The 15,037-nt window shown below is 46.6% G+C and overlaps 1 protein-coding gene across 1 annotated transcript in view; it reads right to left on the minus strand.

The window, feature by feature from the left end:
* The window catches only part of LOC140208307 (NACHT, LRR and PYD domains-containing protein 3-like), a 78,375-nt gene extending 76,348 nt beyond the window's left edge, over positions 1-2,027 (minus strand). Inside the window, exon 1 of the mRNA XM_072276896.1 lies at positions 546-2,027. The gene's annotated coding sequence lies outside the window, so the exon portion shown is untranslated. The remainder of the gene's footprint in view (positions 1-545) is intronic.
* Positions 2,028-15,037: the final 13,010 nt, after the last annotated feature.

Consider the following 15,037-nt stretch of genomic DNA (forward strand, 5'->3'; position numbering starts at 1 on the left):
ATATCGGCAAGTCGTAACAGGGGAATGGAATCAAGAACAAAATGCCCAGACAGAAAGAGATGACGTCACTGATCTGGATCTCACTACTGGTCTCAATGGGTGAAAGATAAAACTGCTCATACACGTGGGGAAATGCCTCGAACGTGGAGTTACTGCCATTAATCTTCTCTGTCTGCAAAAGCACGACAGGCCGAATGGCCGCTTCCCATGTACTGACACTATGTAAAACAATTGTCGACCCCAGGCATCGCTGCAGGTGAAGTTTAGATCCGCTACCGGGCCGGGTGATGGACATAAAGATCCCCGGGTACAACTCCCCAGATGGGAGTAGTTCCAGCATCCCGCCTCATCCCGCTCCCAGGACTAGAGCAACAGGGGCTGAGCGGAGGCTCATCTCCGGCGGCTCGGTGTGAAGGTCCCACAACCAGGATCGACCCCGGCAAGTTTTGGCCAGCAACCCGGACCGAAACCGCCTGTCCGTGTGAGTTAACGATACTCACTACCCATCGTCAGATTTCCCGCTCGGGACCGGCCTCAATACTCACCGATGGGAGCTTCCCCCGCAGACAGTCAATCTTCCCCCGGCTCCCCGCCGACGATCCGCATCAACGCTGAACGGAAAGGAAACCACCGACTATCGAGACTGAGCATGCGCAGTATGAGCTCCGCGTCTCCAGCGCTGTGGCGGGCGGAGAGCGGTGGTGGGGGAGCGGACACAAACCTGCAGATGCTGCAGCTCCGCGGTAAACGGGATTGGTGAGTCTCTCATGTCAATATTAGAATCAGGTTCAATATCACCGGCACGTGTCATAAAAATGTGTTGTCTTTACGGCAGCAATACTAAGTAATACATAATAACAGAGAAAAACTGTGAACCACAATAAGGACGTGTGTGTGTGTGTGTGTGTGTGTGTACAATTTTTTGAGAAGCACAGATGAATGCAAGAGGTTCAAATCTCCCTTAAATAGGGTCATACATCGGGAAACAGTGGCTGCACTTCAGCAGGTCATAACGGTAAAATGGGCTGAAAAACAAATGCCCACCCACAGTGGGAGGAGGTGACTAATCTGGACGCCACCGCCTTGTCTGAACGGGCGAAAAATGAAAGATGAAAGATGGGTATAGTCCCGGGATCACCGCCTCATTCCTCCCCCGCCCGTCAGGACGAGAACAACAGGGACTGAGCGGAGGTTCATTTCGGACGGTTCTCTGTGAAGGTCTCACAACCCGGACCGACGCCGGCAGGTTCTGCTCCAGGAAGCGGGGCGAGGCCGCCAATTCGGAGAAGTTAACGGCACTGACTGCCCAACATCAGGCCTCCCCGCTTGGGACCAGCCTCGATACGCACCGATGTGAACTTGATGTCTTCACCCCGCAGTCAGCGATCCCTCCCTCGGCTCAGTAAAGCAGAGCGGAGGGCGGGACTTGGGAAACAAACCGGTGTGACGAACCAGCAGCAATAGATTACAAATAGAGTCCGGGTTAGATGTTAAAACCACTATCTTTATTAGTAACTACTTATAATATCTTAACTTAAGCAGGATAAACAAAAGTTAACAGTGTTACGTAGGCACATATGTGTGTGGCTTCCAAGGTAACAAACTTGGAAACAAAGCTAGAGTCTTACGAGGGTGAAATATGCAAATTCGGTTGTCCACGAAGTGAATAATGGGAGAGAGAGAGATATCTGTAATCCCAGGCAAATGCAGAGAGTAGGCGATCACGTCGAATTTCACAGATAAACGGAAGAGCCGTCGTCGAAGATCTTATCCGTTGAATCGATCCAAAGTCCACTCAAATATCTCACCAAAGTGACCTGTCACAGGAATGTCGTCTTCAAGTGGTGACCACATCATATACCCAGGCAAGGGTTAACTTCGAGTGGTCCCACAGGACATTCCTGAACCCACTCCGATGGATTATACGAAGTTTGAGACACGTTCATCTGGAGCAATCCTGCCCCGGCAGTTCTTAGTTCTAACTCTTACTCAGACTGCGAAAGTACCTGTGCGTTCTCTCGCTCTCTCTCTTCTCTCTCTCTTCTCTCTCTCTCTCTGTCTCTATTTTAATCTGCACAAACTGCGAAAACTTGTGACTGACGTCATAGTCCCGCCTCACTCAGGCGCTCTTAAAGTGACAGTCCACAGTGCGAAACCGCAGGCCCGTAACAACCGCAACTGCTGCACATCTGCGGTAATGTGTGATCACGTGACCGGTGGGAGGGTCTCCCCTGACAATTTCAGAATCTGGTTTAATATCACCGGCAATGTCCTGGAACGTGTGATCTTTACGGCAGCAGTACAATGTAATTCATCATAGCCGAAAAAAGTAAATTTATAGATGTGAGTGTGTGTGTGTGTGTGTGTGTGTGTGTGTGTGTGTGTGTGTGTGTGTGTGTGTGTGTGTGTGTGTGTGTGTGTGTGTGTGTGTGTGTATTAAATTAAATAAGAGTGCAAAATTTAAATTAAAGCGTAATTAACCGATTCTCCACTGTAGTTGTGTGGAAATATAAGGCAGCCTGGATTGCTGATTTAGATCTTCCAGGGGGAGGTTTAATTGTACTGTACACATTTTTGAGAAGTGCAAATAAATGGAAAAGTTGTTAAATCTCGGAAAGGTGCGGTCATAGAAACATAGAAAACATACAGCACAATACAGGCCCTTCGGCCCATAAAGCTGTGCTGAACATGTCCCTACATTCGAACTACCTGGGTTTTACACATAGCCCTCTATTTTTCTACTGCTGCATATAGTCATCCAGGAGACTATTCAAAGACCCTATCGTTGCCGGCTCCACCATCTCCACCGGCAGCCCATTCCACGCACTCACCACTCTCTGCGTAAAAGTCTTACCCCTGACATCTTCTCTGAATCTGCGTCCAAGCACCTTAAAACTGTGCCCTCTCGTGCTAGCAATTTCAGACCTGGGAAAAAAGCCTCTGAATATCCACACGATCAATGCCTCTCATGATTTTGTACACCTCTAATAAAGATGATTGAGGTCGAATCGTTCGGATAGAGATGGTGCTCGGTACTCGGTGTCGGAGGGCTGATCGGAGCTCGAGGTTTTCTGAAGACTCAGAGTTGACTGTGGTGGGGCATGGCAGGGAGAGTTTTCTTCCTTCTCCCGTCTGCGTGAGATGCGGACTGTTCCTCATCAAGTTATGGTATTGTTGCACTGTTGTAACTATATGTTATAATGTCTTGGTCTGTCCGGTGTTTTGTGATATCACACCGGAGGAAATATTGTATCATTTCTTAATGCATGCATTACGAAATGACAATAAAAGAGGACTGCGAGTCTTCATAATCTAATTTTACAAATTATCCAGCTGCTGCTGGGTGATCAGATTAAATCGGTTATTTCCCTCAGTCCTATTTCTCGGAGCACTGTAACTGCAGATTCCAAATATAGTTGTAAATTGTACCGAAATTTCGACCCTCCTTGTGGAACACGGCTGCCCGCTGCCTTCCGGCCAGAATTCACTCTAATCATCTGCCTCCTGTGAGTAAGCCAATTGTGAACCAAGCAGCCAGGTTTCCCTGTGTCCCATGCCTCCTGACTTTCTGAATGAGTCCACAATGGGGAACTGATCAAACGCCTGACCAAAATTAATGCACCCACATCGACAGTTCTGATTCTTCTGTTTGTTTTAATTTCACTTTTTCAAATAATTCTGTCTGGCTCAGAAAGGACTACACGTCCCTGAATTGTAGTCTGTGTTGCGTATTAATGATAATTTTGTTTTTGTTCCACAACACTCTTTGCCCTCTCATTCACTATACCAGTCCCACCCTGGTCTGACTGTCCAAATGCACCAACTCTCACTTGTTCAAGTTGAAAACTACTAACCATTTCTCAGACCATTTCCGTAACTAACCAAGATGTCTTGGAAATTCATTGTAACCTGTTGCAATATCAGCTAGACTCCCGAAATTAGTATCAAACTGGCTAACCGTGCCATGTACATTCTTATACAAATCAATGGCATGAATAACAAATTAATGAGGTCTCGACACTGACACACACATCCCACTCGTCACAGGCCTCCATTCGCTAAATCCATCTTCAATCATCACCCTCTGCTTCTTGTTCTCGATCCCGGTGTGAATCCACCTCGCTAGCTCCCCGTGAATCCCATGTGACCAAACCTTCCAGATCAGCTGCCATGCGGGATCTCCTTACAGACATTTCCAAAGTTCAGATGAACAACATCACTGCCCTATTTCATCAATCCTCATAGTAAGCTGTTCAAAAACCTCCAGAATACTTGAGAGGTATGATGTCCCACTGGGTGTGCAGACGGCAATTTCCCCATAACCAATGTCCAACCGCCTCAGACTTCAGCTTCACTGCAGACTGAGAAAATTCCAAACCAGCTGTCGAATTACCAACCTGGACTGAAGCCTGCATACTGCCAGTTCCATATTCTCAGAGTCACCTGCCCAATATTATCACCCGTACAAAGACGCTCTGGTGCCGGTGATTTGCCGTGATGTTCCTACTATTTCCAATTCACAAACTGAGATGGAACTGGAACCTAATGACCCTCTGCCATGGCCAGTGGTCAGGCTGGTTCCCCGGTCTGTAGATTGTGAGAGGATGCAGATACACTTCAGCTTGTTTCCAACGACTAAACTGAGCACATTTGATCACAATGCCATTGCTGTGTGGGATCTTGCCCAGCACAGCTATCTGCCATGTTTCCCCTCAGTGTAGCAGGAACAAAATGTAACATTATAAAGTAGAAAATTATGAGAACTCAGGACATCAGTTTACATCTATGAAAGGAGAAATGGTGGAAGACCCGATATCAGAACTGGAACTGTCCAAGATGCTGTCGATCTGCTGAGCTTTTCCAGTATTTTCATCGTCTTACTTCAAATTTCCTGCAACTGTAGTATTCTCTCCCTCTTCATTTTAATGCACAGATGGTAACTGATTGCAAAATATCAGCAACGCGCTAAAATCTAAATACCACCCCACTCCAATCAGTTCATCATTTCAGAGTTCATTCTGACCTTGGTGTGATTCATTCCATACAGTCAATGCTCACAGCATCCTTTCCTCCCACTGTCACTCTGTTACATTTGCTGCTGAGGCCACTGTCTCTACGCTGAGAGCCGGTGATCACAGAGTGATAAAAAGTACAACACTTGCTGCAGCTCTGACGGGCCGTTACCCTGGAAACAGAGGAAGTGGCTCACCGAAAATAACCGAAAAAGGAAACAACAAACTCAACATCAGATGCTGTGAGTTTCATTATTACAAAGATTAACACTGCAGCCATTTTGTAACGGGGAAACTAAAATTGAAATAGCTGTTTTTACCCTGCCACATGCTGTATTCAATTAAACCTCTGGTATTTCCAGCTATCAAAAAAAAACAAACAAAAAAAAAACACACAATCCTGGAAAAGATGCAAAACAAAACTTCACAATGAAGGCAAAGTTTAGAAGAGAGATTGCTGAAATATATCATTGCGGCAATGGGATACAGACTGGACAGAGGTTGAACAAGATGAGCAGGGAATGAGCAGATGAAACCAGGTGGGAAAAGGAATGTCGTCCAGTAATACACAGATACTGAAATAATAGTACACACTACTAGATAACAGATTCCAATATAACAAAGCCAGAACAAACAATAAAAACTTTGGTATATGTCCTTTTCCACTCTACACATTTTATCAATGCTCCGCAGAGAGTATCCCATCCGGGTACTTCACATCTTCACACGGCTACCGCTCTTCCTTTAACTGAATGAAATAGCGGAGAACTGTGGACACAGCTGAGCACATCATAGAAACCAACTTCCCCTCCATGGACTCAGTCTACACTCCCCACTGCCTCAGTAAATCAGCCAACATAATGAAAGATCCCCACAACCTGAACATTCTCACTTCTCACCCTCCCACTGGGGCGAAGATAAAATAAAACAGAAACATACCACCCAGGCTCCGTGACGGTGTCCATTCGGCTGTGATAAGCGAACTGAATGTTCCCCAGCGGGATGAGTGGACTCCTGACCTCACAGTCTAAATCGATGTGACCTTGTACTACATATCTACCTGCACTGTACTTCCTCTGTAACCAGAATGAGTTGTCACACTCTGGTATCGTTTTACCTCAATGTACTGCTGTAATATATTCATGTGTATGGATAATACCGAAGACACGGTTTTCACTCTACTTCTGTACATGTAAATCAAACTAAAGATTCCCCATTTTAATCGAGTGGAAATATTAGACACCTGGGTTGCTCCTTTGGAACTTCTGGAGGGAGTGTACACATTTCCGACAAACCCAGATAGATGAAAATAGAAGACTTAATTCTCGCATTAATAGGGCCAGATATTGAGAAGCATTTCGGCAAGTAATAGCAAAGGAAAAAAGATGGAAATAAACTTCCCAGTCCCCGAGAGGACGTGAGAGATCTGGATCTCACTGTCCTGTCTGAAAGGGGAAAGATGAAACTACTCATACACGTGGATCAGTGTCCCGAGGGAGCGATTACTCTGTTTAACCCTCGAGTCTGCAAGAACACAACAAGCCGAACGGCCGCTTCCAGTGTAAAACAATTATCGACCCCAGGTATCGATCTCGGTGAAGTTTGGATCCGATACCTGGCCGGCTGATGGGGGTAAAGTTTTGCAGGTACAACTGAACGGATGGGTTCAGTCTCGGCATCACCACCTCATCCCGCTCCTGGGACCAGAACAACCGGGGCTGAGCGGCGGCTCATCTCAGGCGGTTCGGTGTGACGGTCCCATAACACGGACCGACCATGACAGGTTGTGTCCAGGAAGCGGGACGAGGCTGCCAGTTCGAGGAAGTTAACGGGACTCTCTGCCCAACAAAAGTTCCCTCCTCCACGGGATCGGTTTCAGAACTCATCGATGGGAAATTGTCGGTCTCGTTCTCCCCTCGGGACCAAACGGCGATCCGATTCAACAGAGAACGGAAAGTAAACCATTGCCCACCCGGAGACTGTGAGAGCGGCGGCGGGGCCGCGGAAGCAATCGGAAGCAGATCAGCGTTTGAAATGGGAGCAAGAAACTGGATCACGTGACGGGTGGAGGGTCTCCTATCTGAGCCGGTTCCTCAGCTCCTCGGTTCCCACACTCTGCCCGACCTACCTGCCGCATTACACATGTAATTTCATATTTCCACCAGCTTCATTTTAAATTTTTCTACGGTACCTTCGCCGTCTCCATCGCTCGCCGCAACCCACCTCGTCTGACACACAATTCAGACCTGAACAGGTATTGTACAGGATTCATTCATATAACTTCTATGTTTATAAACACTGATTTCTATTTACATTCCTCCGGCCTCACTGGACAGGAACACTGAAACATCAAGTGAGAAACAGCAGGAGGTGGCCATTCAGCCCCTCCAACCATCAACAAAATGACGGCTGCTCTCCCATCTCAGCCACATGTTTCTGCCCGATCCTCATTTCCTCGGTCTTCACACATCTGCCGGCCTCTGTTTTATGTGAAGACGATCAGAGATCGTCATCGTCCTCCAGGGATCAGTCTGCTGAATCTCTGAAACAAATACTCTCTAATCTCCTTGATAATCCTCCATGGAATTAAAATCCATTTTTTGCAGCCCCGTGTTGCCCCAACCACTCACTTCCCACCCCCGTTACTATTTCCACCTTCCCACCTCCCCCCTCACCTGGATCCACCTCTCACTCCCCAGCTCTTGCCCCATCCCCACCCCTCACCTCTTTTCTCTGACTATTTCCCGTCCACTCTCAGTCCAGAGGGAGGGTCTCGGCCCGAAATGTTGACTGTCCATTTCCCTCCATAGATGCTGCCTGAACCACTGAGTTTTGCCGGCAGTTTGTTATTTGGTCTGTGTAACCCGTGTTAGTATGGGGAGCAGGATTTTACACCATATTCCAGCACAATCTCACCAAAGCCTAAATAATTGTTACGGTAATTACCAGACTTAAACATGAGAAAGCCTGCAAATGCTGGAAATCCAAAGCAACACACAAAATGCTGGAGAAACTCAGCGTATCAGGCAGTATCTATGGAAAAGAGTAAACCGTCGACATTTTGGGCAAAGAGCCTTCTTCGTTACTGAGGAAGGAGAAGGAAGATATCTGAATAAAAACAGGTAGGGGAAAAGAGGCGAGCTGGAAGGTGATAGGTGAAGTCAAGTGTCGTACAGGTCAAGGGCTGGAGATGAAAGAATCAGAGACGTGTTAAAAGGAGAAAGGTGAAGGAAGGGATCCAGGGAGAAATGATAGGCCGGCGAGAAGAAATGAAAGTTCACAGTGTGGAATAGAGAAGTTTGCGGGGTGGGTGATTTGTTTACTGGAAGGAGAATTCAATATTCATATAATCAGGTTGTGGGATGGAATACAAAATGTTGCTCCTCCGCTCTGAGGGTGGTCTGATCTTGGCACAAAAGGAGGTCATAAATCGAGACATCGGAATGGGAATCAGAATTAAAATGTTTGGCCACTGTGAAGTTCCCCTTATGGTAGATGATACCGAGATGCTCAACAAAACGGTCTCCCAACTTATGGCGGGTCTCACCAATGTAAAGGAGGCCACATCGGAAGCATAGGACACAATGGATGACCCCAGCAGATTCGCAGGTGAAATGTTGCCTCACCTGGAAGGACTGCTTTGGCCTCTGAATGGAGGTGAGGGAGGAGGTGTACAGGTAGGTGTAGTACTTAGGCCGCTTGCAGCGATAAGTGGGTGGAGGGAGATTAGTGAGGAGGAATGAATGAACAAGGGAATTGTGGAGGGAGTGATCCCTGTTGAAGGAAGAAGGCAGGGTGGGAGCAAGGAAGCTAAAGATATGATTAGTTGTAAGATCTATTTGGAGATGGTGGAAGTTGCAGGGGCTGAAGGGGTGGTAATTAAGGACAACAGGAACTCTATCACTATTATAGTGGTGGGAAGATGGGGTGAGCAGGAACGGAAGGAAAATGGAGGAGAAATGAGTGAGGACAGCATCAATAGTGGAAATAGGACAGCCACATGATGGGAACAGATGTGGCGGAAGCGAAGAATAATATAATGTACTTTTGACCTTCACCCTACCCACTGCACCTGAGCCCCTCACCATTTAAACACACTCAGTGTTTCTGTTTCTCCGACAGAAGTGGTGATCTCACATTTCCCACATCGGGCTCCAGCTGGCCTGTTGTTCCCACTCTCTTCTTTTGCCTCCATCACCCCGAAACCTCTCGACAACAGACACAGAACATAGCACAGTACAGCACAGGAACAGGCTCTTCTGCCCACAATGGTGTGCTGAACCAATTAAATTAGTAATCAAATGTCCAACTAAGCTAATCATTTCTGCCTGCACCATGTTCACAATCCTTCCATTTCCCTCACATTCACGTGACAATCTAAACACCTCTTACCAATCCCCAATATATCTGCCTCTACCACCACCGCAGGCAGCACATTCCAGTCGCACCACTCTGTGGGGGGGAAACTTACCTCTCACATCCTCTTTGACACCACCTCACCTTAAATGCAAGCTGTCTGGAATTAGATATTTCAACCATGAGAGAACGATACCGTCTATCTACACTACCTATGCTTTTCATAATCTCAGAAACCTCTACCTAGTCTCAGGCCAGCCTGCACCACACTAGAGAAACAATCCAAGTTTTACACTGGAATGATCGAAGTATCCTGGGACATGGACTTGTGTGGAACATTCAATTTAAATTCATTCTCCTACAGCACAGAGTTTGTCCTACCTCTCGTTACAGCTCATGCCTTACAACCAACGTCTACCCACCCGACCGGAAACTTCTGCTTCATTGCAGAAGGAAGAAAATCCAGCCCCATTTGCAGAAGCACGAAGCCAAAGACAAAGTCCAGACACTGCCAGTTCCATAATCCTGGAGCCCGATCCCAGGATTTTAGTCCAATCACCAACACTCTCAGGACTCTTCCCAGTCGGTAATACGCTGCGGTGTCTTGTCTGTTCCCAGTTCTAAAACTAACACCTCCCTCATCCCAAACAGAACTGGAACCTGATGATGCTTTAACTGGGCAGGGAACCCAGGCTATGGGTCACCAGCAGCTGGGAATATATTTTAACTTTTCTCCAGCAGGTAAATTGAGCACATTTGTTCACCATGTTATTGCTGAGCGGGATCTGGAGCAGAGCAATTCGCCGCCACAACTCCCGTAGTGTAACAAGAACAAAATCTTTTAATATAAAATTGAAAATAAATCACTGGAAGCTCACTACAGGTTTTTCTTCTTTTTGATGTACAAATATTGACTGACTGCAAGATGTTAGCGACATTCTAATCAGATTTGTATAAATGCAATCCCTACATTCATTAGTTATCTTCTTCATTCCAACAAAGGATTCACATTCCATGCAGTGAATGCTCAAGGCATCCAGGCATCCACACCGGCTCCAGAGGCCACTGAGGGGCGGTGACCAGAGAGCAATAGAAATGTTCCAAACTCCTTGCAGCTCTGGTGGGCTGTTACCCTGGTGATGGAGGAAGTGGTTCAGGAGAACTAAGTGAAATAAGAAATAACAGACTCAACCTGACATGCTTTGAGCTTCATTATGACAAAGATGAACAGAGAACACTTGGCCATTTTGTAATGGGGAAGCTAAAATTCCAATGTCTGTTTTAACCCTGTATCGGGGTGCATCCAGTAAATCTGTTGGTATTTCCATCCCTACAGAACTTCCAGCAGTGCAGAAGCTGTTCCGAAATCAAAACACGCTGTTGGATGCCGCTTGTCTGTTCCAAATATCACTATAGGATATTTACAAAGTCCATCACACAATGCATTGTAGTGATAACCATTAAGTGTCCTTCTCTGTTCAATTGAGTGTTTAAAAATTCCATCATATTCTTGTGTCTGCAAATAACTTATAACTACAATCAACCACAGGCATTGATGTAGGTTTTATTCAGATCCTGCTACTGGACAGATTGATGGCAGGGAAGCTCCCCAGATACAATTGAATGGGTTGAGATTGTGACCTCAGATACAATATTCCCTTCCTGTTAAAAACTTCTTGAACCCATCCACTCCATCCAGACCTCATGATTTCATTGAGGTTCCTGTTCCCAGAGTCACCATCCCACCATTGAGAACAGACCCAGAGACACCAAATTCCCCTCATACTTAAAACCTTTCATTCCAGAATCACTCTTGTGAACTTTGCAAACGAAAACTGGAATAAGCACATTTCCATGAATAACAGAAAATTTGCTGGCTGGATAATTTATTCAGAAAACCTGTGTTTTCCGTACTGCCCCAATAGCTGTCTCAAGCTATCTCCTGATGATCTGATATATCTGTGCGTGGAGCCGAAAGAGATGGGAAGATCTTTAATGATAACTCTGTGCCTGAATTTACTTGGGAGTTAGATATAGAAACGAGGAACGTTAGTTAAGTCATAGATTGTATAGGGATTACACATCAGGAGCTTGCTGGCTTGATATGAACTAGGATGTATAAATCCCCTGGGCCTGAGAAGGTGTACCTCGGACCTTATGGCAGGCTAGTGCAGAGACTACAGGAGCCCTGGCAGACACGGAATGTTTCAAAGGTATGGTTAATATCAGAGAAATATCTACAATATACTTCCGGAAATCATTTGTCTTTGCAACCATGTTGCTGGTATGTAAGGAACTGAGTTACTGGGGTAGGTTTGAACTGTTATAAACTGATTCCCTGATGCACAGAATGACGGCAGATGTTAGCAGGGGTTCCCAATCCTTTTTATGCCATGGACCCCTACCATTAACCATGGCATCCGTGGACCCCAGGTTGGGAATACCTGCTAGAGGTATACAAAACTACGATGGTAGAAATAGTGTGAATGCGTGCAGGCCTTTGGCCTTCAGGTTGGGTAAGGTCATGGGTTTAGGACAAAAAGTGAAATATTTGAAGGGAATTTGAGGAGCAACTCCTTCACTCAGAAGGTGGTGCAAATGTGGATGCAGGTTCAATTGCAGTATTGAAGAGAAGTTTGTGTGGGTACATGGATGAGGGAGGTATAGACGTCTATGGTCTGGGTGCACGTGGATGGGTCCAGGCAGAGAATGGCACAGATTAGATGGGCCGAAAGCCCTGTTTCTGTGCGGTAAGAGAATGAATTACATTGTGCGTCCTACACAAGTCCATTTCCCAGGAGACTTCAATCATTCCAACGAAATCTTCTAAAAAACTGCAAATACAAGAAATACTCTACAGATAAAGAATATCTGTGGAGAGGAACAAAGTTAATGCTTCAGCTCCAACACCCCGTGTCAGAATAGCTACAAACAATTTCTGATTTGATTTCAGGTCTCCAGCATCTTGAGTGTTGCTTTAATTTCCAGCTGCTCACAGACAGATGACAGTGAATGGGAATTTCCAAACACGGTGACAATACTGAACCCGAGGTAGATAACCAACAATGCAAACACTGAACAGATCACTCCAGATAGTCACTACCTCTGTGTATTGAGATTACCTCGCAGGTCTATTCGATCTCTCTGATCTTTGGTACGTGTGCCCATTCAGCCCCTCTAACCATCAACAAGATGGCGGCTGCTCTCCCGTCTCAGACACATGTTTCTGCCCCATCCTTATTTCCTCCATCCCTTCAATCTCCACACATCTGCCGACCTCTGCTATACGTGAGGACGATCACTGAGTCTTCACCACCCTCTGTGGTGGGGATTTACAGACATTCACCACCCTCGGAGTGGGGACATTTCCCCTCATCTCAGTCCCGGACAGTCCACCTCCTTTTTCAGAGACTGGGATCCCTGGTTCAACCGGTAATGATGTTGTGCATTTTAATGTGTTCACCTCTCAGTCCTCGATTCTCCAAATGGAAGGGTAATCGCATTTGATCTTTCTTCATATGATGACTCACCACTCCAGGGATCAGTCTGGTGAATCTTCATTGCACTCTCCAATGTCTTTGTTAATCCTCTATGGAATTAATTTCCAACGACTGCAGCCCCATGTTTCCCCCTACCTACTCTTATCCCACCCCTGACACTACCTCCACCTTCCCACCTCGCCTCTCACGTGCATCCACTTCCCACTCCCCAGTTCTTGCCCCATCCCCACCCATCACCTCTCTTCTCAATTTCCCATCTACTCTCAGTCTTAAATACCCCCGACCTGGCTCCACAGCTGCCTCTGCTAATTTCACAAATTCACTACACTCTGACTTTGTCTGTATCTCTGTTTTAAATAGACGCCCCTCTATCCTGAGGCTGATTCACCATTTTAATTGTGTGGAATTTGACCGCCTGGATTGCTGATTGGGATCTTCCGTCGGGAGAATTAAGTGAAATGCATGCATCTTTCAGTAGCCCGGATAGCTGGATAATAATGAATAAATGGCCGACAGGTCGGGGAAGTTAACAGGACACACTGCCCAACATCAGACCACCCATGTCAACACTGGTGTCAGTACTCAGTGATGGAAATGTGGTCTCTCCCCCGGAGGACCCTGTCCCTCTCCCGATCCCACAGACGATCCGCTTCAATAACGAACGGGAAATAACCACCGCCCTCCGGGGGCTGTGTGCATGCGCAGAGTGATTATTGCGCAATCAGAGCGGAGGGTCTCCCCAGGGAACAAATTCCAGTGACTCACTCCGTGGGGGAAAATCAAACTTACCCCTCACATCTCCTTTAACCTACCCACTCTCACTTTAAATGCATGGCCTCTTATCTCATATATTTCAACCCCGGGAAAAAAGATATTGTCTATCTACTCTATAGATGTCTCTCATAAACTTATAAACGTCTATCAAGTCTCACCCCAGCCTGCGTGTGTCCAGAGAAAACAACACAAGTTTGTCCAGCCTCTCGTTATAGCTCATGCGATCTAATCCAGGCAATATCCTGGTAAACCTCTTCTGCACCCTCTTCAAAGCCCCAACATCCTTCCTAGAATGGGAGCAACCAGAACTGTTTGAATTACTCCAGATGTGGTCTAACTAGTTTTATAAAGCTGCAACACAACTTCCCGACTTTTGAACTCAGTGCTTCAACTAATAAAGACAACCACGCCATTTGCCTTCTTAACCACCCGATCTAACTGTGCAGTCTCTTTCAGGGAGCGATGAACTTAGAGTCTAAAATCCCTCTGATCATCAACACTGTTCAGGGTTTTGCATTTAACAGTGTACTGTCTCTACATTCGAACTACAGGTCTGCCAAGATGATCTTCACCAATCAAATCTCACTGAGATTTCTCAGGTCCTGTTGAATTTATTGCCAAGTGCATAAGTACGGGAAGGTACAGGTACAGAGAAACATTGACTTGCAGCAGCATCACAGGCAGGTGCATTCAGATAACACACAGAACAGAAATTATACAATTCTCTGTCAGTAACAATATAGAAATATGTTTTACGTCATCCTGCTAACAGGACCAGAACAACAGGGGCTGAGCGGCGGCTCATCTCAGACGGTTCGGTGTGAAGGTCTCACATCTCGGACCGACCCCGGCAGATTCTGTCAAGGAAGCGAGGCGAGGCCGCCAGTTCGGGAAAGTTCATCCCCTCCCCCTTCAGGTTTCACCGATCACCTTGTGTTTCTCTCTCCCTCCCCCACCCCCACCTTTCATTCTCCAGTCCTGCCGAAGAGTTTCCACCTGTAACGTCCCAATTCACTCTCACTATGGAATGAGCAAAGTCACTTTAACCCTTTCTCCAGCAGGGAAACCGATAATACCTATACCCTGATATAGGAGACACCACTTACATCTGATCCCGTAACCGGATGGTGTTCAGTGCGGTGCCGGGTAACCACAGTCTGACATCCCGGATGAGCGTCAATGGACCTGGATCAGTATGCTTAACCTGCGCGGCCAGCTCAGTCTGAGATGAGGCATAATTTGACATTTTCGGACACCAATAGGTGCTAAATAAATCACACATCACCTGACAACAGATGACGGGCGCGCAGGGTTTCCCAAATGGTCTGAGCGTGGTCCCAGGAGCGCGAGGGTGACGCGGTCCGCGAGAGCGCGCGTGTCTGGCAGTGAGCGGGG

This window comes from Mobula birostris, chromosome 13 (assembly GCF_030028105.1).
Source record: "Mobula birostris isolate sMobBir1 chromosome 13, sMobBir1.hap1, whole genome shotgun sequence".
Taxonomy (NCBI): Eukaryota; Metazoa; Chordata; class Chondrichthyes; order Myliobatiformes; family Myliobatidae; genus Mobula; species Mobula birostris.